The sequence below is a fragment of the Rattus norvegicus genome, chromosome 3 (assembly GCF_021556685.1).
Source record: "Rattus norvegicus strain SHRSP/BbbUtx chromosome 3, alternate assembly SHRSP_T2T, whole genome shotgun sequence".
In the NCBI taxonomy this organism is placed as follows: Eukaryota; Metazoa; Chordata; class Mammalia; order Rodentia; family Muridae; genus Rattus; species Rattus norvegicus.
The window spans coordinates 562,643-588,369 of NC_141536.1; the positions used below are offsets into that span (position 1 = coordinate 562,643).

General features: G+C 40.4%; 1 protein-coding gene across 4 annotated transcripts in view; it reads right to left on the reverse strand.

The window, feature by feature from the left end:
- Positions 1 to 25,727, reverse strand: part of LOC147995338 (LINE-1 retrotransposable element ORF2 protein-like) — a 121,185-nt gene that overhangs the window by 54,011 nt on the left and 41,447 nt on the right. The window contains exon 2 of one of the 4 annotated variants that reach the window (XR_015684114.1): positions 6,299 to 6,851. The exons of the other annotated variants lie outside the window; for them this stretch is intronic. The gene's annotated coding sequence lies outside the window, so the exon portion shown is untranslated. The remainder of the gene's footprint in view (positions 1 to 6,298; positions 6,852 to 25,727) is intronic. 4 annotated transcript variants of the gene reach the window in all.

Consider the following 25,727-nt stretch of genomic DNA (forward strand, 5'->3'; position numbering starts at 1 on the left):
CATTGCTACCTATGGGGTCAGAGTCCAGGGTCAGTCCATGTATAGTCTTTAGGTAGTGGCTTAGTCCCTGGAAGCACTGGTTGCTTGGCATTGTTGTACTTTTGGGGTCTCCAACCCCTTCAAGCTCTTCCAGTTCTTTCTCTGATTCCTTCAATAGGGGACCTATTCTCAGTTCAGTGGTTTGCTGCTGGCATTCGCCTCTATATTTGCTGTATTCTGGCTGTGTCTCTCAGGAGCGATCTACATCCGGCTCCTGTCGGTCTGCACTTCTTTGCTTCATCCATCTTGTCTAATTGGGTGGCTGTATATGTATGGGCCACATGTGGGGCAGGCTCTGAATGGGTGTTCCTTCAGTCTCTGTTTTAATCTTTGCCTCTCCCTTCCCTGCCAAGGGTATTCTTTTTCCTCATTTAAAGAAGGAGTGAAGCATTCACATTTTGATCATCCGTCTTGAGTTTCGTTTGTTCTAGGGATCTAGGGTAATTCAAGCATTTGGGCTAATAGCCACTTATCAATGAGTGCATACCATGTATGTCTTTCTGTGATTGGGTTAGCTCACTCAGGATGATATTTTCCAGTTCCAACCATTTGCCTACGAATTTCATAAACTCGTTGTTTTTGATAGCTGAGTAATATTCCATTGTGTAGATGTACCACATTTTCTGTATCCATTCCTCTGTTGAAGGGCATCTGGGTTCTTTCCATTTTCTGGCTATTATAAATAAGGCTGCGATGAACATAGTGGAGCACGTGTCTCTTTTATATGTTGAGGCATCTTTTGGGTATATGCCCAAGAGAGGTATAGCTGGATCCTCAGGCAGTTCAATGTCCAATTTTCTGAGGAACCTCCAGACTGATTTCCAGAATGGTTTTACCAGTCTGCAATCCCACCAACAATGGAGGAGTGTTCCTCTTTCTCCACATCCTCGCCAGCATCTGCTGTCACCTGAGTTTTTGATCTTAGCCAATCGCACTGGTGTGAGGTGAAATCTCAGGGTTGTTTTGATTTGCATTTCCCTTATGACTAAAGATGTTGAACATTTCTTTAGGTGTTTCTCAGCCATTCGGCATTCCTCAGCTGTGAATTCTTTGTTTAGCTCTGAACCCCATTTTTTAATAGGGTTATTTGTTTCCCTGCGGTCTAACTTCTTGAGTTCTTTGTATATTTTGGATATAAGGCCTCTATCTGTTGTAGGATTGGTAAAGATCTTTTCCCAATCTGTTGGTTGCCGTTTTGTCCTAACCACAGTGTCCTTTGCCTTACAGAAGCTTTGCAGTTTTATGAGATCCCATTTGTCGATTCTTGATCTTAGAGCATAAGCCATTGGTGTTTTGTTCAGGAAATTTTTTCCAGTGCCCATGTGTTCCAGATGCTTCCCTAGTTTTTCTTCTATTAGTTTGAGTGTGTCTGGTTTGATGTGGAGGTCCTTGATCCACTTGGACTTAAGCTTTGTACAGGGTGATAAGCATTGATCGATCTGCATTCTTCTACATGTTGCCCTCCAGTTGAACCAGCACCATTTGCTGAAAATGCTATCTTTTTTCCATTGGATGGTTTTGGCTCCTTTGTCAAAAATCAAGTGACCATAGGGGTGTGGGTTCATTTCTGGGTCTTCAATTCTATTCCATTGGTCTATCTGTCTGTCTCTGTACCAATACCATGCAGTTTTTATCACTATTGCTCTGTAATATTGCTTGAGTTCAGGGATAGTGATTCCCCCTGAAGTCCTTTTATTGTTGAGGATAGCTTTAGCTATCCTGGGTTTTTTGTTATTCCAGATGAATTTGCAAATTGTTCTGTCTAACTCTTTGAAGAATTGGATTGGTATTTTGATGGGGATTGCATTGAATCTGTAGATTGCTTTTGGTAAAATGGCCATTTTTACTATATTAATCCTGCCAATCCATGAGCATGGGAGATCTTTCCATCTTCTGAGGTCTTCTTCAATTTCTTTCCTCAGTGTCTTGAAGTTCTTATTGTACAGATCTTTTACTTGCTTGGTTAAAGTCACACCGAGGTACTTTATATTATTTGGGTCTATTATGAAGGGTGTCGTTTCCCTAATTTCTTTCTCGGCTTGTTTCTCTTTTGTATAGAGGAAGGCAACTGATTTATTTGAGTTAATTTTATACCCAACCACTTTGCTGAAGTTGTTTATCAGCTTTAGTAGTTCTCTGGTGGAACTTTTGGGATCACTTAAATATACTATCATGTCATCTGCAAATAGTGATATTTTGACCTCTTCTTTTCCGATCTGTATCCCTTTGATCTCCTTTTGTTGTCTGATTGCTCTGGCTGGAACTTCAAGAACTATATTGAATAAGTAGGGAGAGAGTGGGCAGCCTTGTCTAGTCCCTGATTTTAGTGGGCTTGCTTCAAGTTTCTCTCCATTTAGTTTAATGTTAGCAACTGGTTTGCTGTATATGGCTTTTTACTATCTTTAGGTACGGGCCTTGAATTCCTATTCTTTCCAGGACTTTTATCATGAAGGGGTGTTGAATTTTGTCAAATGCTTTCTCAGCATCTAATGAAATGATCATGTGGTTCTGTTCTTTCAGTTTGTTTATATGATGGATCACGTTGATGGTTTTCCGTATATTAAACCATCCCTGCATGCCTGGGATGAAGCCTACTTGATCATGGTGGATGATTGTTTTGATGTGCTCTTGAATTCGGTTTGCCAGAATTTTATTGAGTATTTTTGCGTCGATATTCATAAGGGAAATTGGTCTGAAGTTCTCTTTCTTTGTTGTGTCTTTGTGTGGTTTAGGTATAAGAGTAATTGTGGCTTCGTAGAAGGAATTCGGTAGGGCTCCATGTGTTTCAATTTTGTGGAATAGTTTGGATAATATTGGTATGAGGTCTTCTATGAAGGTTTGATAGAATTCTGCACTAAACCCGTCTGGACCTGGGCTCTTTTTGGTTGGGAGACCTTTAATGACTGCTTCTATTTCCTTAGGAGTTATGGGGTTGTTTAACTGGTTTATCTGTTCCTGATTTAACTTCGATACCTGGTATCTGTCTAGGAAATTGTCCATTTCCTGAAGATTTTCAAATTTTTTTGAATATAGGTTTTTATAGTAAGATCTGATGATTTTTTGAATTTCCTCCGAATCTGTAGTTATGTCTCCCTTTTCATTTCTGATTTTGTTAATTTGGACACACTCTCTGTGTCCTCTCGTTAGTCTGGCTAAGGGTTTATCTATCTTGTTGATTTTCTCAAAGAACCAACTTTTGGTTCTGTTGATTCTTTCTATGGTCCTTTTTGTTTCTACTTGGTTGATTTCAGCTCTGAGTTTGATTATTTCCTGCCTTCTACTCCTCCTGGGTGTATTTGCTTCTTTTTGTTCTAGAGCTTTTAGGTGTGCTGTCAAGCTGCTGACATATGCTCTTTCCTGTTTCTTTCTGCAGGCACTCAGCGCTATGAGTTTTCCTCTTAGCACAGCTTTCATTGTGTCCCATAAGTTTGAGTATGTTGTATCTTCATTTTCATTAAATTCTAAAAAGTTTTTAATTTCTTTATTTCTTCCTTGACCAGGTTATCATTGAGTAGAGCATTGTTCAATTTCCACGTATATGTGGGCATTCTTCCCTTATTGTTATTGAAGACCAGTTTTAGGCCGTGGTGGTCCGATAGCACGCATGGGATTATTTCTATCTTTCTGTACCTGTTGAGGCCCGTTTTTTGACCAATTATATGGTCAATTTTGGAGAAAGTACCATGAGGAGCTGAGAAGAAGGTATATCCTTTTGCTTTAGGATAGAATGTTCTATAAATATCCGTTAAGTCCATTTGGCTCATGACTTCTCTTAGTCTGTCTACATCACTGTTTAATTTCTGTTTCCATGATCTGTCCATTGATGAGAGTGGGGTGTTGAAATCTCCCACTATTATTGTGTGAGGTGCAATGTGTGTTTTGAGCTTTAGTAAGGTTTCTTTTACGTATGTAGGTGCCCTTGTATTTGGGGCATAGATATTTAGGATTGAGAGTTCATCTTGGTTGATTTTTCCTTTGATGAATATGAAGTGTCCTTCCTTATTTTTTTTGATGACTTTTAGTTGGAAATTAATTTTATTTGATATTAGAATGGCTACTCCAGCTTGCTTCTTCTGACCATTTGCTTGGAATGTTGTTTTCCAGCCTTTCACTCTGAGGTAGTGTCTGTCTTTGTCTCTGAGGTGTGTTTCCTGTAGGCAGCAGAATGCAGGGTCCTCGTTGCGTATCCAGTTTGTTAATCTATGTCTTTTTATTGGGGAGTTGAGGCCATTGATATTGAGAGATATTAAGGAATAGTGATTATTGCTTCCCGTTATATTCATATTTGGTTGTGAGGTTATGTTTGTGTGCTTTCATTCTCTTTGTTTTGTTGCCAAGACGATTAGTTTCTTGCTTCTTCTAGGGTATAGCTTGCCTCCTTATGTTGGGCTTTACCATTTATTATCCTTTGTAGTGCTGGATTTGTAGAAAGATATTGTGTAAATTTGGTTTTGTCATGGAATATCTTGGTTTCTCCATCAATGTTAATTGAGAGTTTTGCAGGATACAGTAACCTGGGCTGGCATTTGTGTTCTCTTAGGGTCTGTATAACATCAGTCCAGGATCTTCTGGCCTTCATAGTTTCTGGCGAGAAGTCTGGTGTGATTCTGATAGGTCTCCCTTTATATGTTACTTGAACTTTTTCCCTTACTGCTTTTAATATTCTTTCTTTATTTTGTGCGTTTGGTGTTTTGAAAATTATGTGACGGGAGGTGTTTCTTTTCCGGTCCAATCTATTTGGAGTTCTGTAGGCTTCTTGTATGTCTATGGGTATCTCTTTTTTTAGGTTAGGGAAGTTTTCTTCTATGATTTTGTTGAAGATATTTACTGGTCCTTTGAGCTGGGAGTCTTCACTCTCTTCTATACCTATTATCCTTAGGTTTGATCTTCTCATTGAGTCCTGGATTTCCTGTATGTTTTGGACCAGTAGCTTTTTCCGCTTTACATTATCTTTGACAGTTGAGTCAATGATTTCTATGGAATCTTCTGCTCCTGAGATTCTCTCATCCATCTCTTGTATTCTGTTGGTGAAGCTTGTATCTACAGCTCCTTGTCTCTTCTTTTGGTTTTCTATATCCAGGGTTGTTTCCATGTGTTCTTTCTTGATTGCTTCTATTTCCATTTTTAATTCATTCAACTGTTTGATTGTGTTTTCCTGGAATTCTTTCAGGGATTTTTGCGATTCCTCTCTGTAGGCTTTTACTTGTTTTTTAATGTTTTCCTGTGCTTCCCTAAGTGTGTTCATGTCTTTCTTGAAGTCCTCCAGCATCATGATCAAATATGATTTTGAAAGTAGATCTTGCTTTTCTGGTGTGTTTGGATATTCCATGTTTGTTTTGGTGGGAGAATTGGGCTCCGATGATGGCATGTAGTCTTGGTTTCTGTTGCTTGGGTTCCTGCGCTTGCCTCTCGCCATCAGATTATCTCTAGTGTTACTTTGTTCTGCTATTTCTGACAGTGGCTAGACTGTCCTATAAGCCTGTGTGTCAGGAGTGCTGTAGACCTGTTTTCCTCTCTTTCAGTCAGTTATGGGGACAGAGTGTTCTGCTTTCGGGCGTGTAGTTTTTCCTCTCTACAGGTCTTCAGCTGTTCCTGTGGGCGTGTGTCTTGAGTTCACCAGGCAGCTTTCTTGCAGCAGAAAATTTGGTCTTACCTGTGGTCCCGAGGCTCAGGTTTGCTCGTGGGGTGCTGCCCAGGGGCTCTCTGCAGCGGCAGCAACCAGGAAGACCTGTGCCGCCCCTTCCGGGAGCTTCAGTGCACCAGGGTTCCAGATGGTCTTTGGCTTTTTCCTCTGGCGTCCGAGATGTTTGTGCAGGGAGCAGTCTCTTCTGGTTTCCCAGGCTTGTCTGCCTCTCTGAAGGTTTAGCTCTCCCTCCCACGGGATTTGGGTGCAGAGAACTGTTTATCGGGTCTGTTTCCTTCAGGGTCCAGCGGTGTCTCTGGCAGGGGTCCTGCCGCTCCTGGGCCCTCCCCCATGGGAGCCCAGAGGCCTTATACAGTTTCCTCTTGGGCCAGGGATGTGGGCAGGGGTGGGCAGTGTTGGTGGTCTCTTCCGCTCTGCAGCCTCAGGAGTGCCCACCTGACCAGGCGGTTGGGTCTCTCTCTCACCGGGTCTGGGAGCAGAGAGCTGCTGCGGGCCGGGATCCGCGGGTGTGGGACTTCCGGTAAACACAGAACGTGCCTGGTCCTAGAGAAATTCTGCTTCCGTGTGTCCCAAGCTCACCAGGCAGCTTTCTTGCAGCAGAAAATTTGGTCTTACCTGTGGTCCCGAGGCTCAGGTTCGCTCGTGGGGTGCTGCCCAGGGGCTCTCTGCAGCGGCAGCAACCAGGAAGACCTGTGCCGCCCCTTCCGGGAGCTTCAGTGCACCAGGGTTCCAGATGGTCTTTGGCTTTTTCCTCTGGCGTCCGAGATGTGTGTGCAGGGAGCAGTCTCTTCTGGTTTCCCAGGCTTGTCTGCCTCTCTGAAGGTTTACCTCTCCCTCCCATGGGATTTGGGTGCAGAGAACTGTTTATCCGGTCTGTTTCCTTCAGGGTCTGGCGGTGTCTCTGGCAGGGGTCCTGCCGCTCCTGGGCCCTCCCCCACGGGAGCCCAGAGGCTTTATACAGTTTCCTCTTGGGCCAGGGATGTGGGCAGGGGTGAGCAGTGTTGGTGGTCTCTTCTGCTCTGCAGCCTCAGGAGTGCCCACCTGACCAGGCGGTTGGGTCTCTCTCTCACCGGGTCTGGGAGGATAACTGTTTTTACACTGTCAATATTTTAGGGGCATTGCGGTATTCTGGATATAAAACACCACCATTGGAACTTCCTCTGTAGAGCTGTGGGTGACGTGTGAAGACAGAAAAAGAAATCTGTTAATAAATTCAGACTATTGAGTATCTGACACTTGAAAGAACCTGGAGTATCTTATTTATTGGTTCAACTGACAGCAGAAAATGCAAAGGAATATTGCAGATATGAAACATTCCTCTGTTCATGACAGAAGTGAGGGCCACAATTCAAATTTCTGAAGCTCCTCCTCAGAAGAGAGATATGAGAGACAAGAACAGAAAACCCTATCCTTCCCTCAATACAGAGTTTTCTCTGCTTAAAGCTGTTGTACAGAGTTTGATCCTTCTGGGTGAGAATACTCTTACAATGAAAGCATGAAATCATGAAATAGGGACCAAGCAAAAATGCAGAGAAGAGATAGAGATGTAGATCATTAGAAACCATGCAAGAAATCCCTGTGTCTAGATACATCCGGCTCCTGTAGGCCTGCACTTCTTTGCTTCATCCATCTTGTCTAATTGGGTGGCTGTATATGTATGGGCCACATGTGGGGCAGGCTCTGAATGGGTGTTCCTTCTGTGTCTGTTTTAATCTTTGCCTCTCCATTCCCTGCCAAGGGTATTCTTGTTCCCTTTTTAAAGAAGGAATGAAGCATTCACATTTTGATCATCCGTCTTGAGTTTCATGTGTTCTATGCCTCTAGGGTAATTCAAGCATTTGGGCTAATAGCCACTTATCAATGAGTGCATACCATGTGTGTTTTTCTGTGATTGGGTTACCTCACTCAGGATGATATTTTCCAGTTCCAACCATTTGCCTATGAATTTCATAAAGTCATTGTTTTTGATAGCTGAGTAATATTCCATTGTGCAGATGTACCATATTTTCTGTATCCATTCCTCTGTTGAAGGGCATCTGGGTTCTTTCCAGCTTCTGGCTATTATAAATAAGGCTGCTATGAACATAGTGGAGCATGTGTCTTTGTTATATGCTGGGGCATCTTTTGGGTATATGCCCAAGAGAGGTATAGCTGGCTCCTCAGGTAGTTCAATGTTCAATTTTCTGAGGAACCTCCAGAATGATTTCCAGAATGGTTGTACCAGCCTGCAATCCCACCAACACTGGAGGAGTGTTCCTCTTTCTCAACATCCTCGCCAGCATTTGCTGTCACCTGAGTTTTTATCTTAGCCTAGAATGTATTTATAAACATTTCTCCAATGTATTTTTCTACTCATAATGAATCGTAAATAAAAATAATTGGACCCATCAATTGTTTAGACAACTACTATATATTCCACTCAAAAACATTTAGAGGACGTTGAGATAATTGTGTTACTGTAAATATTTAATAATGTTTATTTAAGGAATAATGCATCTTTTTAAACCTTTTTTTGTGGTATAAATATTTCTATTAGGTTTCCAAGTCCCATTTTATTCAGAGGAAGAAATGATCACATTATCAGTCTGAGGATTTTTTACATTACTTCACCCACATTTGAGAGTCATTGCAGAAGACTGTCGGAGGTACTAATAAAGCTGGAAGAGAACCATGATGTCCTTTTTCTATGATTTTTTCTACAATATTTGATTAATTGCTCTGAGAAAAACTGTTTACTATAAAAATATCTTCTTGAGATATTTGTTTCATTGGAGTTAGCAATAATATAGGGCTCTATTTTAATTATTTGAGATACTGTGAGACATACTTTGTAGCCTCTAGTTTGTTGAATGTTTTGAAGGAATGTCACAATCCTGTATAAATAATTTGTATGGCTTAATGTATTGGCAGAGTACTATGTAAATATGTAAGGAAATTTGATCTGTGTAGTCATTGGATTTTTTTATTTTTATTTTTTTAGTTTTCTCAATCTTGTAATCTTTGCTTTCTGCTGGGAAAGCATTAAATGGAAAGAAGCTTATGATTTCCTCTTTCGTGGATTTTATATAGTTTCATTATATATATATATATATATATATATATATATATATATATATATATATATATTTAATTTTACTATTTCATAGAGCTGGCTAAGTTGTGATGGATTCTGTAATATGCTTTTCCAAGAGGAGAATTTATTTTATTCTTCCTTTTCTTGTACCAAGACTATTGTGAAATAAATTTGGACAGAGGTTGAGATACCTTAGAATTTTGATATATCACTTTGGAACTACTTGCTTTAAAAATCTTTCATAAAACTAGTGTTATTCTGATGAGCTTTATAAGTAATCTGATCTTAAGCAGTTTTAAATTGCTTTATATTTTCTTTATCTCTACTGTGTTAATTGCAGTCTACTATAATTTTTTACTGCAGTTCTTTACTCAGAGTTCAATGAGTCTTCTATACCTAGATGGGCAGATATTTCTCCAGGTTTTGAAACTCCCGAATATTATTTTATTGATTTCATGCCCTACTCCTTGAATAAAGCATTCATTTTAGAATTCTATATTCACATTTTCCTGCAGGCTTAAACACCTGTTCATATATATTTTATATTTATGAAATTTTATTATTGAACTTTGCCAAGTCATCAAATTTAACTAACATTTTTCCAGGTCTGTTTTTCATCTGATTAATTTTATTGCTAGTTAGGGTGGTCATATTGCACTTACTGAGCTTTATCGTTCAGAATCTTCTTGGTTTGGCTTTTGTTCAATAGTTCAGTCTCTGTCTTATCACTCTGCTAATGACTTGTATTAATTTCCTCATTGTCTTCTATTATTTCATTTTATTTCTTTCTAGTTTATTCGTCGGTTTGAGTTTTTTGAATATTGCTACAATTCTACATTTGAATTGATTTTCTGTAATTTCTTTGGATTTTTCTTACTAGTGTCTGTAATTATAGAATAAAATGATTTTGTAAGTGTCATGTTAGAATTTCAGGGTTTTTTGTTTTTGTTTTTGTTTTTTGCTATAACTTGAATTAAAAGAATAATGGTTCTAACTGAGATGTGCAGAACACAGGGACTCAGGGACCCCAAGCAGCCAGTGATTCAAGTTTCTTCCATTTTGAACCTTAGCCTTTGCCCTGTCTTATAGAACCCAACCCACTTAGCCTACACTCATATGAAACTTGACTGCCAGAAGTTCTGAGACATCATGGAGTACAGGATCATATGACCATAGAATCACAGTCACACTGGAGGTACAGGCTCCAGTCAGAGATAGACAGGGGAGTTAACAACAGAGTAAACCAAGTGATGAGAGAAGAACAAAAGCAACAGAAATCAAGACTACATGGCATGATCATAAGCCAGTTCTGCCTCTACAGCAAGACATGAATACCCCAACATACCTGAAAAAACATGATTCTGATAAAAAATCACATTTCATGGAAATGATACAGGACTTTAAGTAGGACATAAGTAACTCCCTTAAAGAAATGCAAGAGAAACCAGCAACAAGTAAAAGAAGAAACAAATATATCTTTTAAAGAAATATAGGTAAATACATTCAAAGAAGGGAAGAAATTAAATAAAACAATCCAGGATCTAAAAAAGGAAAATATAAGCATTTAAAAAAAGAGAGAGAAAGGGAGACAAACCTGGAGTTGGAAAAGCTAGGAAAAAGAGCAGGAATCACAGATGCACACTTCATCAACAGAATATGAGTGGAAGGAAAGATAATTGCAGGTGTAGAAAATGCACTAAAAACATATTGACACAACAAAGAAAATTCAAAAAGCAAAAATTCCTAACACAAACACTCAAAAAATTTATGCCAGAATGGAAAGACCAAAACAAACAATAATAGGTATAGAAGAGACTGAAGGTTCCAAACTCAGAGGATGTGTGAACAACTGCAAAAAATTATTGAACAAAATATCCCTAGCCAAAAATTGAAATGCCCACAAATGTACAAAATCTTACAAACAGATGGAACCAGAAACGAAGTTCCTCCCATCACATTACCAAAAAATCAAATGCACAGAATGAAGAAAAAATTGAAACCAGTAAGAGATACAGGTTATGTAACATGTAAAGTCAGACCTATCAAAATTAAACCAGGTATCTCTACTGAGACACAAAAAATCAGAAGATCTTGGAAAGACATTAAACAGACCCTAAGAGAAGAAAACTGCCAGGTCAAGCTCCTCTATGAAGCAAAACTCTCAATTGCCATAGTTAAAGAATCCGTATATTCCATGATAAAACCGAATTTATACAATAAATTTACACTAAACTAGTCCTACTGAAGAAAATATTAGGAAAACTTCAACAAAATTAGGAAAATCACACCCCAAAAAGCAAAAAACTAATCTCACAAGAAACCAAATGCACAGAAATATATTCCTACCTCTAACAACAAAAATAACAGGAAGCAACAATTGTTGGTACTTAATATCCCTCCGTATCTGTGGATTTAGTTCCCCAATAAAAAGGCATAGGCTAACAGATTGGATACATAAACAGGAGCCATTATTTGCTGCATGAAGGAAACATACCTCAGTTTCATAGACTGACACTACCCTTACAGTAAAAGGCTGTAAAAACATTCAGGCAAAGGGCCTTCAGAAACAAGCTTGAATGACCATTTTAATATTCTATAAAACATTCTTTCAAGAAGTAATTATCAAAAAAAGACAGGGAAGGACACTCTACAAATTTACCAAGCTGAACTCTTAATTCTGATCATCTATGCCCCAAATGCAAGGCCAACTACATTTGTTAAAAAAAAAATACTGAAGCTCAAAGCCTGTATGGAATGTTGCAAAATAATACTAGGAGATGTTAACACCAGACTCTCTCACCAGATCACGGAAACAGAAATTAAACGGACACAGTATAACTGGCAGAAGTTCTAAAAAACATTGATTTATCAGATATCTTACAAAACATTTTGCCCTAAAACAAAAGAGAACACCATGTTCTCATCACCTCCTACTACTATACATAAACTGACCTTGTAATCAGACATAAAACAAACCTCAACAGATATAAAACATTGAATTAATCCCATGGATTCTATTGGACCAGCATAGGCTAAGGCTGTTTTTCGGAATAACAAAAATATCAAAAAGCCCACATGTACAAGGAAGCTGAACAACTATCTATTTAATGTTTGCTTGGTCAGGGAAGAAAGAAAGAAAGAAAGAAAGAAAGAAAGAGAGGGAGGGAGGGAGGGAGGGAGGGAGGGAGGGAGAGAGAGAGAGAGAGAGAGAGAGAGAGAGAGAGAGAGAGAGAAAGAATTGGAAAGACTTCTAGAGTTTAATGAAAATGGAAGCACAACATATGAGATAGAATGAAAAATTCAGGTGAAAGTAGATGCTGGAGAGGATGTGGAGAAAGGAACATTTCTCCATTGTAGGCAAAAATTTTCAATCTGGTACAACCACGATCAAAATCAGTCTGCTGGTTCCTCAGAATACTGGACATAGGACTTTCTGAAGACCCAGCTATACCACTTCTGGGCATATACCAAAAGATGCTCCAACATAAAACCAGGACAAATATTTCACTATGTTCATAACATTACTTAGCCAGAAATTGGAAACAGCTCATTAGTTCTGCACTGAAGGAATGGATACAAAAAAGGTGGTACACAATGGAATACTACCTAGATATTAAAAGCAATGACTGTATAAATGTTGCAGAGAGATAAATGGATTGAGAAAATATTATACCTGAATGAGGTGACCAGTTCACAAAAGAACACAGATGGTATGTACTCATTGATAAGTTGCGTTAGGCAAAAAGCTCAGAATGCCCAAAATACAACTCACAGACAATATGAAAAAGAAGATTGAAGACCGAAATGTGGACATCATCAATTTACAGTCTTATATTTGATATTTATAGGATCTAGTAAGAATTTTGTGTCAAATTAAACATCCAGAAGAGTAATTAGATATCCAGGACAGTTTTTAATCTTACTAACAATAGAACAATTCTGTAAAACCGTTTTTAGTAAAGCATTTCTGAATGAATGCAAATATTCAAATACATAAGTTTTGAAGTTCATACTTCAGTTTGAACTTCATAGTTTTTAAATTAAAATTTCTTCATTTTTAAAAGTATCCTTTTTTGGTTTTTGTTTTTTGCTTTTTGCTTTCTTTTTTTTAGTTTTTTTAACGGAATTTTTGAAATTTACATTTCAAATATCATTCTTTTTCCTGGTTTCCCAGACATAAGCCCCCTATGCCATTCCCCTCCTCTTCTTCTGTAAGGGTGTTCCCTTCCCTGTACACTTCCCCTTCCTGCCCCACCCAACATTGCCCAATATTGGTTGTCCCAACCTTGGCAGGACCAAGAGCTTCTTCCATTGGTGCCCCAACTGCTACATATGCAGTTGGAGCCCACGGTCAGCCCATCTGTAGTATTTTGGTAGTGGTTTACTCCTTGGCAGCTGTTTGGTTGGTATTTCTGTTTTTTTGTTTTTAAATTTAGAGAATACTTTATTAGTTTTTGTAATCAAACCCACGTAGATAAGACCTTACATATTTAATACAGTGTGTTACCCCTGTACAAATGGAAAAAACTTAAGTTCAACATTTCCAGACCAATATGGCTGTTAATTTCTGTACAGTGCCAACTCAACACAGTAAACGGGGATACTTTTTTCCAAAGTTGACAGCACAGCTAAAGTTTCAAAAAATTCAAATTATATATCTGTATATATATTTATATTTATATAACAAGACCAATAATAGCAGTGTGTTATGCATCAACAGCAGCAACAGCTTTTCCAGGTTCTGCAGTCATCTGAACAAAACTGTAGAGACATCCAGCACACTCCATTAAAAAAAAAAAGTAAAAAAACAAAACCCGAGAAAACAGCACAGTTCTGTTACTCTTGTGGTACCTGGCACCATTTTTTTTTAAATTAGCTTCTCAATCATCATCTGGAAAGAAAACATTCTGAGCAACATCATTAAAAACAGCTCTGATGCTCTCTGCACCCATATCCCGTGGGAGGGAGAGCTAAACCTTCAGAGAGGCAGACAAGCCTGGGAAACCAGAAGAGACTGCTCCCTGCACACACATCTCGGACGCCAGAGGAAAAAGCCAAAGACCATCTGGAACCCTGGTGCACTGAAGCTCCCGGAAGGGGCGGCACAGGTCTTCCTGGTTGCTGCTGCTGCAGAGAGCCCCTGGGCAGCACCCCACGAGCGAACCTGAGCCTCGGGACCACAGGTAAGACCAAATTTTCTGCTGCAAGAAAGCTGCCTGGTGAGCTTGGGACACACGGAAGCAGAATTTCTCTAGGACCAGGCACGTTCTGTGTTTACCGGAAGTCCCACACCCGCGGATCCCGGCCCGCAGCAGCTCTCTGCTCCCAGACCCGGTGAGAGAGAGACCCAACCGCCTGGTCAGGTGGGCACTCCTGAGGCTGCAGAGCAGAAGAGACCACCAACACTGCCCACCCCTGCCCACATCCTTGGCCCAAGAGGAAACTGTATAAGGCCTCTGGGCTCCCGTGTGGGAGGGCCCAGGAGCGGCAGGACCCCTGCCTGAGACACCGCCGGAACCTGAAAGAAACAGACCGGATAAACAGTTCTCTGCACCCAAATCCCATGGGAGGGAGAGGTAAACCTTCAGAGAGGCAGACAAGCCTGGGAAACCAGAAGAGACTGCTCCCTGCACACACATCTCGGACGCCAGAGGAAAAAGCCAAAGACCATCTGGAACCCTGGTGCACTGAAGCTCCCGGAAGGGGCGGCACAGGTCTTCCTGGTTGCTGCCGCTGCAGAGAGCCCGTGGGCAGCACCCCACGAGCGAACTTGAGCCTCGGGACCACAGGTAAGACCAAATTTTCTGCTGCAAGAAAGCTGCCTGGTGAACTCAAGACACACGCCCACAGGAACAGCTGAAGACCTGTAGAGAGGAAAAACTACACGCCCGAAAGCAGAACACTCTGTCCCCATAACTGACTGAAAGAGAGGAAAACAGGTCTACAGCACTCCTGACACACAGGCTTATAGGACAGTCTAGCCACTGTCAGAAATAGCAGAACAAAGTAACACTAGAGATAATCTGATGGCGAGAGGCAAGCACAGGAACCCAAGCAACAGAAACCAAGACTACATGGCACCATCGGAGCCCAATTCTCCCATCAAAACAAACATGGAATATCCAAACACACCAGAAAAGCAAGATCTAGTTTCAAAATCATATTTGATCATGATGCTGGAGGACTTCAAGAAAGACAAGAAGAACTCCCTTAGAGAACAAGTAGAAGCCTACAGAGAGGAATCGCAAAAATGCCTGAAAGAATCGCAAAAATCCCTGAAAAAATTCCAGGAAAACATAAATAAACAAGTAGAAGCCCATAGAGAGGAGACACAAAAATCCCTGAAAGAATTCCAGGAAAACATAAATAAACAAGTAGAAGCCCATAGAGAGGAGACACAAAAATCCCTGAAAGAATTCCAGGAAAACACAATCAAACAGTTGAAGGAATTAAAAATGGAAATAGAAGCAATCAAGAAAGAACGCATGGAAACAACCCTGGATATAGAAAACCAAAAGAAGAGACAAGGAGCTGTAGATACAAGCTTCACCAACAGAATACAAGAGATGGATGAGAGAATCTCAGGAGCAGAAGATTCCATAGAAATCATTGACTCAACTGTCAAAGATAATGTAAGCAGAAAAAGCTACTGGTCCAAAACATACAGGAAATCCAGGACTCAGTGAGAAGATCAAACCTAAGGATAATAGGTATAGAAGAGAGTGAAGACTCCCAGCTCAAAAGACCAGTAAATATCTTCAACAAAATCATAGAAGAAAACTTCCCTAACCTAAAAAAAGAGATACTCATAGACATACAAGAAGCCTACAGAACTCCAAATAGATTGGACCAGAAAAGAAACACCTCCCGTCACATAATTGTCAAAACACCAAACGCACAAAATAAAGAAAGAATATTAAAAGCAGTAAGGGAAAAAGGTCAAGTAACATATAAAGGGAGACCTATCAGAATCACACCAGACTTCTCGCCAGAAACTATGAAGGCCAGAAGATCCTAGACAGATGTCATACCGACCCTAAGAGAACACAAATGCGAGCCCAGGTTACTGTATCCTGCAAAACTCTCAATTAACATAGATGGAGAAACCAAGGTATTCCATGACAAAACCAAATTTACACAATACCTTTCTACAAATCCAGCACTACAAAGGATAATAAAGGTTAATGCCCAACATAAGGAGGCAAGCTACACCCTAGAAAAAGCAAGAAACTAATCGTCTTGAAACAAAACAAAGAGAATGAAAGCACACAAACATAACCTCACATCCAAATATGAATATAAAGGGAAGCAATAATCACTATTCCTTAATATCTCTCAATATCAATGGCCTCAACTCCCCAATAAAAAGACATAGATTAACAAACTGGATACGCAACGAGGACCCTGCATTCTGCTGCCTACAGGAAACACACCTCAGAGACAAAGACAGACACTACCTCAGAGTGAAAGGCTGGGAAACAACTTTCCAAGCAAATGGTCAGAAGAAGCAAGCTGGAGTAGCCATTCTAATATCAAATAAAATCAATTTCCAACTAAAAGTCATCAAAAAAGATAAGGAAGGACACTTCATATTCATCAAAGGAAAAATCCACCACGATGAACTCTCAATCCTAAACATCTATGCCCCAAATACAAGGGCACCTACATACGTAAAAGAAACCTTACTAAAGCTCAAAACACACATTGCACCTCACACAATAATAGTGGGAGATTTCAACACCCCACTCTCATCAATGGACAGATCATGGAAACAGAAATTAAACAGTGATGTCGACAGACTAAGAGAAGTCATGAGCCAAATGGACTTAACGGATATTTATAGAACATTCTATCCTAAAGCAAAAGGATATACCTTCTTCTCAGCTCCTCATGGTACTTTCTCCAAAATTGACCATATAATTAGTCAAAAAACGGGCCTCAACAGATACAGAAAGATAGAAATAATCCCATGCGTGCTATCGGACCACCACGGCCTAAAACTGGTCTTCAATAACAATAAGGGAAGAATGCCCACATATACGTGGAAATTGAACAATGCTCTACTCAATGATAACCTGGTCAAGGAAGAAATAAAGAAAGAAATTAAAAACTTTTTAGAATTTAATGAAAATTAAGATACAACATACCCAAACTTATGGGACACAATGAAAGCTGTGCTAAGAGGAAAACTCATAGCGCTGAGTGCCTGCAGAAAGAAACAGGAAAGAGCATATGTCAGCAGCTTGACAGCACACCTAAAAGCTCTAGAACAAAAAGAAGCAAATACACCCAGGAGGAGTAGAAGGCAGGAAATAATCAAACTCAGAGCTGAAATCAACCAAGTAGAAACAAAAAGGACCATAGAAAGGATCAACAGAACCAAAAGTTGGTTCTTTGAGAAAATCAACAAGATAGATAAACCCTTAGCCAGACTAACGAGAGGACCCAGAGAGTGCGTCCAAATTAACAAAATCAGAAATGAAAAGGGAGACATAACTACAGATTCAGAGGAAATTCAAAAAATCATCAGATCTTACTATAAAAACCTATATTCAACAAAATTTGAAAATCTTCAGGAAATGGACAATTTCCTAGATAGATACCAGGTATCGAAGTTAAATCAGGAACAGATAAACCAGTTAAACAACCCCATAACTCCTAAGGAAATAGAAGCAGTCATTAAAGGTCTCCCAACCAAAAAGAGCCCAGGTCCAGACGGGTTTAGTGCAGAATTCTATCAAACCTTCATAGAAGACCTCATACCAATATTATCCAAACTATTCCACAAAATTGAAACACATGGAGCCCTACCGAATTCCTTCTACGAAGCCACAATTACTCTTATACCTAAACCACACAAAGACACAACAAAGAAAGAGAACTTCAGACCAATTTCCCTTATGAATATCGACGCAAAAATACTCAATAAAATTCTGGCAAACCGAATTCAAGAGCACATCAAAACAATCATCCACCATGATCAAGTAGGCTTCATCCCAGGCATGCAGGGATGGTTTAATATACGGAAAACCATCAACGTGATCCATCATATAAACAAACTGAAAGAACAGAACCACATGATCATTTCATTAGATGCTGAGAAAGCATTTGACAAAATTCAACACCCCTTCATGATAAAAGTCCTGGAAAGAATAGGAATTCAAGGCCCGTACCTAAAGATAGTAAAAAGCCATATACAGCAAACCAGTTGCTAACATTAAACTAAATGGAGAGAAACTTGAAGCAATCCCACTAAAATCAGGGACTAGACAAGGCTGCCCACTCTCTCCATACTTATTCCATATAGTTCTTGAAGTTCTAGCCAGAGCAATCAGACAACAAAAGGAGATCAAGGGGATACAGATCAGAAAAGAAGAGGTCAAAATATCACTATTTGCAGATGACATGATAGTATATTTAAGTGATCCCAAAAGTTCCACCAGAGAACTACTAAAGCTGATAAACAACTTCAGCAAAGTGGCTGGGTATAAAATTAACTCAAATAAATCAGTTGCCTTCCTCTATACAAAAGAGAAACAAGCCGAGAAAGAAATTAGGGAAACGACACCCTTCATAAAAGACCCAAATAATATAAAGTACCTCGGTGTGACTTTAACCAAGCAAGTAAAAGATCTGTACAATAAGAACTTCAAGACACTGAGGAAAGAAATTGAAGAAGACCTCAGAAGATGGAAAGATCTCCCATGCTCATGGATTGGCAGGATTAATATAGTAAAAATAGCCATTTTACCAAAAGCAATCTACAGATTCAATGCAATCCCCATCAAAATACCAATCCAATTCTTCAAAGAGTTAGACAGAACAATTTGCAAATTCATCTGGAATAACAAAAAACCCAGGATAGCTAAAGCTATCCTCAACAATAAAAGGACTTCAGGGGGAATCACTATCCCTGAACTCAAGCAGTATTACAGAGCAATAGTGATAAAAACTGCATGGTATTGGTACAGAGACAGACAGATAGACCAATGGAATAGAATTGAAGACCCAGAAATGAACCCACACACCTATGGTCACTTGAATTTTGACAACGGAGCCAAAACCATCCAATGGAAAATAGATAGCACTTTCAGCAAATGGTGCTGGTTCAACTGGAGGGCAACATGTAGAAGAATGCAGATCGATCCATGCTTATCACCCTGTTCAAAGCTTAAGTCCAAGTGGATCAAGGACCTCCACATCAAACCAGACACACTCAAACTAATAGAAGAAAAACTAGGGAAGCATCTGGAACACATAGGCACTTGAAAAAATTTCCTGAACAAAACACCAATGGCTTATGCTCTAAGATCAAGAATCGACAAATGGGATCTCATAAAACTGGAAAGCTTCTGTAAGGCAAAGGACACTGTGGTTAGGACAAAACGGCAACCAACACATTGGGAAAAGATCTTTACCAATCCTACAACAGATAGAGGCCTTATATCCAAAATATACAAAGAACTCAAGAAGTTAGACTGCAGGGAAACAAATAACCCTATTAAAAAATGGGGTTCAGAGCTAAACAAAGAATTCACAGCTGAGGAATGCCGAATGGCTGAGAAACACCTAAAGATATGTTCAACATCTTTAGTCATAAGGGAAATGCAAATCAAAACAACTCTGAGATTTCACCTCACACCAGTGAGAATGGCTAAGATCAAAAACTCAGGTGACAGCAGATGCTGGCGAGGATGTGGAGAAAGAGGAACACTCCTCCATTGTTGGTGGGATTGCAGACTGGTAAAACCATTCTGGAAATCAGTCTGGAGGATCCTCAGAGAATTGGACATTGAACTGCCTGAGGATCCAGCTATACCTCTCTTGGGCATATACCCAAAAGATGCCTCAACATATAAAAGAGACACGTGCTCCACTATGTTCATCGCAGCCTTTTTTATAATAGCCAGAAGCTGGAAAGAACCCAGATGCCCTTCAACAGAGGAATGGATACAGAAAATGTGGTACATCTACACAATGGAATATTACTCAGCTATCAAAAACAACGAGTTTATGAAATTCGTAGGCAAATGGTTGGAACTGGAAAATATCATCCTGAGTGAGCTAACCCAATCACAGAAAGACATACATGGTATGCACTCATTGATAAGTGGCTATTAGCCCAAATGCTTGAATTACCCTAGATCCCTAGAACAAACGAAACTCAAGACGGATGATCAAAATGTGAATGCTTCACTTCTTCTTTAAATGAGGAAAAAGAATACCCTTGGCAGGGAAGGGAGAGGCAAAGATTAAAACAGAGACTGAAGGAACACCCATTCAGAGCCTGCCCCACATGTGGCCCATACATATACAGCCACCCAATTAGACAAGATGGATGAAGCAAAGAAGTGCAGACCGACAGGAGCCGGATGTAGATCGCTCCTGAGAGACACAGCCAGAATACAGCAAATATAGAGGCGAATGCCAGCAGCAAACCACTGAACTGAGAATAGGTCCCCTATTGAAGGAATCAGAGAAAGAACTGGAAGAGCTTGAAGGGGTTCGAGACCCCAAAAGTACAACAATGCCAAGCAACCAGTGCTTCCAGGGACTAAGCCACTACCTAAAGACTATACATGGACTGACCCTGGACTCTGACCCCATAGGTAGCAATGAATATCCTAGTAAGAGCACCAGTGGAAGGGGAAGCCCTGGGTCCTGCTAAGACTGAACCCCCAGTGAACTAGTCTATGGGGGGAGGGCGGCAATGGGGGGAGGGTTGGGAGGGGAACACCCATAAGTAAGTGCAGGGGGGAGGGGGATGTTTGCCCGGAAACCGGGAAAGGGAATAACACTCGAACTGTGTATAAGAAATACTCAAGTTAATTAAAAAAAAAAAAACAGCTCTGATAAAACACGGTCACTACTACGTATCATAAAGCAGGTACAAGCTATTTTACATCCACAGAAGTATGATACAGTACTGTCCTACATCTATAATACTAGAGGATACAATTTAAAAGGCATTATTTGAGACTTGATTCTACTTTTCCAGCAGAGGGCCCCAAGGATGGTGTGACACAGCTTTGTAAAGAAACATACTCTAGACAGGATTTCCTTTCACTAGTGGCACAGTTCTAAGGATTCATTCTCTCCATGAATGTCAGCTAAAACCGTTATTAAAAAAATGAAATATCCCTAGAACAAAACCGTATAACCACCGGATTCACATGAAGATGACCTAGTGGAGATAAGCTGGACCTCACCTTACCAACAAGCTATCAAATCTGTTATGTTTAAACAGTGAGACCTCCAAGGAAGGAGATGCCAAGTAGTGCTTCAAAGCTTCGGACCACAATCAAACACAGCATCCTTTTCAACAGAAGCAGAAGCTCATCTGAATATGCTCAAGGATGCTGACATCAACATTTAATCATCTCCTCACTCATCCAGGAAGAAGGGGAGATCAGTTACTACTGTACTTTATTGTGGTCAACCAAATCACCATGTTACAAAAATAGCAAGCTGCCATAATGAAAAATAAGGCTCCTCTATCCAGCACCAAATAGCATCATTTTACTTTCAAGCCTAGAAATTGGACACTTGTATATAAACCAACTGAAGATGAGGATTGAGAGTTCATCTTGGTGGATTTTTCCTTTGATGAATATGAAGTGTCCTTCCTTATCTTTTTTGATGACTTTTAATTGAAAATTGATTTTATTTGATATTAGAATGGCTGCTCCAGCTTGCTTCTTCTGATCATTTGCTTGGAAAGTTGTTTTCCAGCCTTTCACTCTGAGGTAGTGTCTGTCTTTGTCTCTGAGGTGTGTTTCCTGTAGGCAGCAGAATGCAGGGTCCTCATTGCGTATCCAGTTTGTTAATCTATTTCTTTTTATTGGGGAGTTGAGGCCATTGATGTTGAGAGATATTAAGGAATAGTGATTATTGCTTCCTGTTATATTCATATTTGGATGTGAGGTTATGTTTGTGTGCTTTTCTTCTCTTTGTTTTGTTGCCAAGATGATTAGTTTCTTGCTTCTTCTAGGGTATAGCTTGCCTCCTTATGTTGGGCTTTACCCTTTATTATCCTTTGTAGTGCTGGATTTGTAGAAAGATATTGTGTAAATTTGGTTTTGTCATGGAATATCTTGGTTTCTCCATCAATGTTAATTGAGAGTTTTGCAGGATACAGTAACCTGGGCTGGCATTTGTGTTCTCTTAGGGTCTGTATGACATCTGTTCAGGATCTTCTGGCCTTCATAGTTTCTGGCGAAAAGTCTGGTGTGATTCTGATAGGTCTGCCTTTATATGTTACTTGACCTTTTTCCCTTACTGCTTTTAATATTCTTTCTTTATTTTGTGCGTTTTGTGTTTTGACTATTATGTGACGGGAGGTGTTTCTTTTCTGGTCCAATCTATTTGGAGTTCTGTAGGTTTCTTGTATGCCTATGGGTATCTCTTTTTTTAGGTTAGGGAAGTTTTCTTCTATGATTTTGTTGAAGATATTTACTGGTCCTTTGAGCTGGGAGTCTTCACTCTCTTCTATACCTATTATCCTTAGGTTTGATCTTCTCATTGAGTCCTGGATTTCCTGTGTGTTTTGGACCAGTAGCTTTTTCTGCTTACATTATCTTTGACAGTTGAGTCAATGGTTTCTATGGAATCTTCTGCTCCCGAGATTCTCTCTTCCATCTCTTGTATTCTGTTGGTGAAGCTTGTATCTACAGGTCCTTGTCTTTTCTTTTGATTTTCTATGTCCAGGGTTGTTTCCATGTGTTCTTTCTTGATTGCTTCTATTTCCATTTTTAATTCCTTCAACTGTTTGATTGTGTTTTCCTGGAATTCTTTCAGGGATTTTTGTGTCTCCTCTCTATGGGTTTCTACTTGTTTATTTATGTTTTCCTGGAATTCTTTTACGCATTTTTGAGATTCCTCTCTGTAGGCTTCTACTTGTTCTCTAAGGGAGTTCTCCACGTCTTTCTTGAAGTCCTCCAGCATCATGATCAAATACGATTTTGAAACTAGATCTTGCTTTTCTGGTGTGTTTGGATATTCCATGTTTATTTTGGTGGGAGAATTGGGCTCCGATGATGCCATGTAGTCTTCGTTTCTGTTGCTTGGGTTCCTACGCTTGCCTCTCGCCATCAGAGTATCTCTACTGTTACTTTGTTCTGCTATTTCTGACCGTGGCTAGACTGTCCTATAAGCCTGTGTGTCAGGAGTGCTGTAGACCTGTTTTCCTGTTTTCTTTCAGCCAGTTATGGGGACAGAGTGTTCTGCGCTCGGGCGTGTAGTTTTTCCTCTCTACAGGTCTTCAGGTGTTCCTGTGGGCCTGTGTCTTGAGTTCACCAGGCAGGTTTCTTGCAGGGGAAAAGTTGGTCCTACCTGTGGTTCCAAGGCTCAAGTCTGTTCGCGGGGCACTGCCCAAGTCCTCTCCGCGGCAGCAGCAACCGGGAAGATCTGCGCCGCTCTTTCCGGGAGCCTCCGTGCATTAGGGTTCCAGATGACGTTTGGTGTTTTCCTCTGGCGTCTGGATGTGCACAGAGTGCAGTCTCTTCTGGTTTCCCAGGCGTGTCTGCCTCTCTGAAGGTTTAGCTCTCCCTCCCACGGGATTTGGGTGCAGAGAACTGTTTATCCGGTCTGTTTCCTTCAGGTTCCGGCGGTGTCTCACTCGCAGGGGTCCTGCCCCTCCTGGGCCCTCCCCTTCGGGAACCCAGAGGCCTTATACAGTTGCCTCTTGGGCCAGGGATGTGGGCAGGGGTGGGCAGTGTTGGTGGTCTCCTCCGCTCTGCAGCCTCAGGAGTGCCCACCTGATCAGGCGGTGAGGTCTCTCTCCCACGGGGTTTGGGAGCAGAGAGCTGCTGCGGGCCGGGATCCGCGGGTGTGGGACTTCAGGTAAACACAGGAAGTGCCCGGTCCTAGAGGAATTTTGCCTCTGTGTGTCCTGAGTTCACCAGGCAGGTTTCTTGTGGGGGAAAAGTTGGTCCTACCTGCGGTTCCAAGGCTCAAGTTTGCTCGTGGGGTACTGCCTAAGTCCTCTCCGCTGTGGCAGCAACCAGGAAGATCTGCGCCGCTCTTTCCGGGAGCCTCCGTGCACCAGGGTTCCAGATGGCGTCTGGTGTTTTCCTCTGGCGTCTGGATGTCGGTATTTCTGTTCTTATGAAGCTGCAAGACCCTTCAGCTCTATCAGTCCTTTCTCTAATTCCTCCACCAAGAACCCCATTCTCAATTCAGTGGTTTGCTGCTAGCATTCTCTTCTGTTTCTGATATGCTCTGGCTGTGTCTCTCAGGAGAAATCTATATCTGGTTCCTGTCAGCATGCACTTCCTAGCTTTATCCATCTTACCTAGGTTTGCTGGCTGTGTATATATGGGCCCCAGGAGGGGCGGTCTCTGAGTGGCCATCCCTTCAGTCTCTGCTCTAAACTTTGCCACCCTATCACCTCCTATGGGTATTCTTGCTCCCCTTTTAAAGAAGTGGTGGAAGTATGTGAGTATTGGTCATCCTTTTTTTGAGCTTCATGTGGTCTGTGGATTGTATCTTGGGTATTTCGAGCTTTTGAGATAATACCCACCTATCATTTAGTGCATACCATGTGTGCTTTCCTCTGATTGGGTTACTACACTCAGGATGATATTTTCTAGCTCCATCCATTTCCCTGTGAATTTAATGAAGTCATTGTTTTTGATAGCTGAGTAGTACTCCATTGTGTATATCCACCATATTTTCTGTATACATTCTTCTGTTGAAGGGCATCTGTGTTCTTTCCAGCTTTGGGCTATTATATATAAGGCTGCTATGAACATAGTGGAGCATATATCCTTGTTATATGTTGGAGCATCTTTTGGGTATATGCACAGTAATGGTTTAGCTGGGTCCTCAGGTAGTACTAAGTCTAATTTTCCAAGGAACTGCCAGAATGACTTCCAAAGAGGTTGTACCAGTTTGCAATCCCACCAACAATGGAGGAGAGTTTCTCTTTCTTGACATCCTTCTCAGCATCTGCTGTCACCTGAGATTTTGATCTTAGCCATTCTGAGTGGTGGAATCTCACAGTTCTTTGGAATTGCATTTGACTATGGATGTTGATCAATTTTCATTTGACTCTCAGTCTTTGTTTAGCTCTGTACACCATTTTGTAATAGGGTTATATGATTCTATGGAATGTACCTTCTTGACAAATTTATGTATACTGGATATTACCCTCTATTAAGTGTAGGGATGGTAAAGATCTTTTCCTAATCTGCTGGTTCCTGTTTGGTTCTATTACAGTGTCCTTTGCCTTACAGTACTTAGCAGTTTTATGAGGTCCCACTTTTGATTCTTAATCTAAGGGCATGAGCCATTTGTGTTTGTTTAGAAAAATTTCCCCTTTACATATGTGTTCAAGACTCTTGCCACTTTCTCTTCTGTTAGTATCAGTTTATCTGGTTTTAGGTGGAGGTCTTTGATCCACTTATGTCGGGCTTTGTATAAAGAGATAAGAATGTGTCAAATTGTATTCTTCTACAGGCTGACCTACTTAACAGTCAGCACCACTTTTTGAAAACTATGTCTTTTTTCCACTGGATGGTTTTAGCTTATTTGTCAAAGTTTAAGTGACCATAGGTTTGTGGGTTCATTTCTGGGTCTTCAAATATATTCCATTGATCTACCATCTCCTTTCTATACCAACGCCATGCAATTTTTACCAGGATTGCTCTACAATGCTAGGTCAGGGATGGTGATTCCTGCAGAATTCTTTTATTATCGAGAATATTTTTCAGTATCCTGGGTTTTGGTTATTCCAAATGAATTTGCAAATTGCTCTTTCTAGCTCTATAAAGAATTGAGTTGGAAATTTGATGGGAATTCCACTGAATCTGTGCATTGCTTTTGGAAAGATGGCCATTTTACTGTATTAATCCTGCAAATACATGAGCAAGGGAGATCTTTCCAGCTCTGAGATCTTCAATTTATTTCTTCAAAGACTTGAAATTCTTGTCATACAGACTTTCACTTACTTGGTTAGTGTCCCACTAAAGT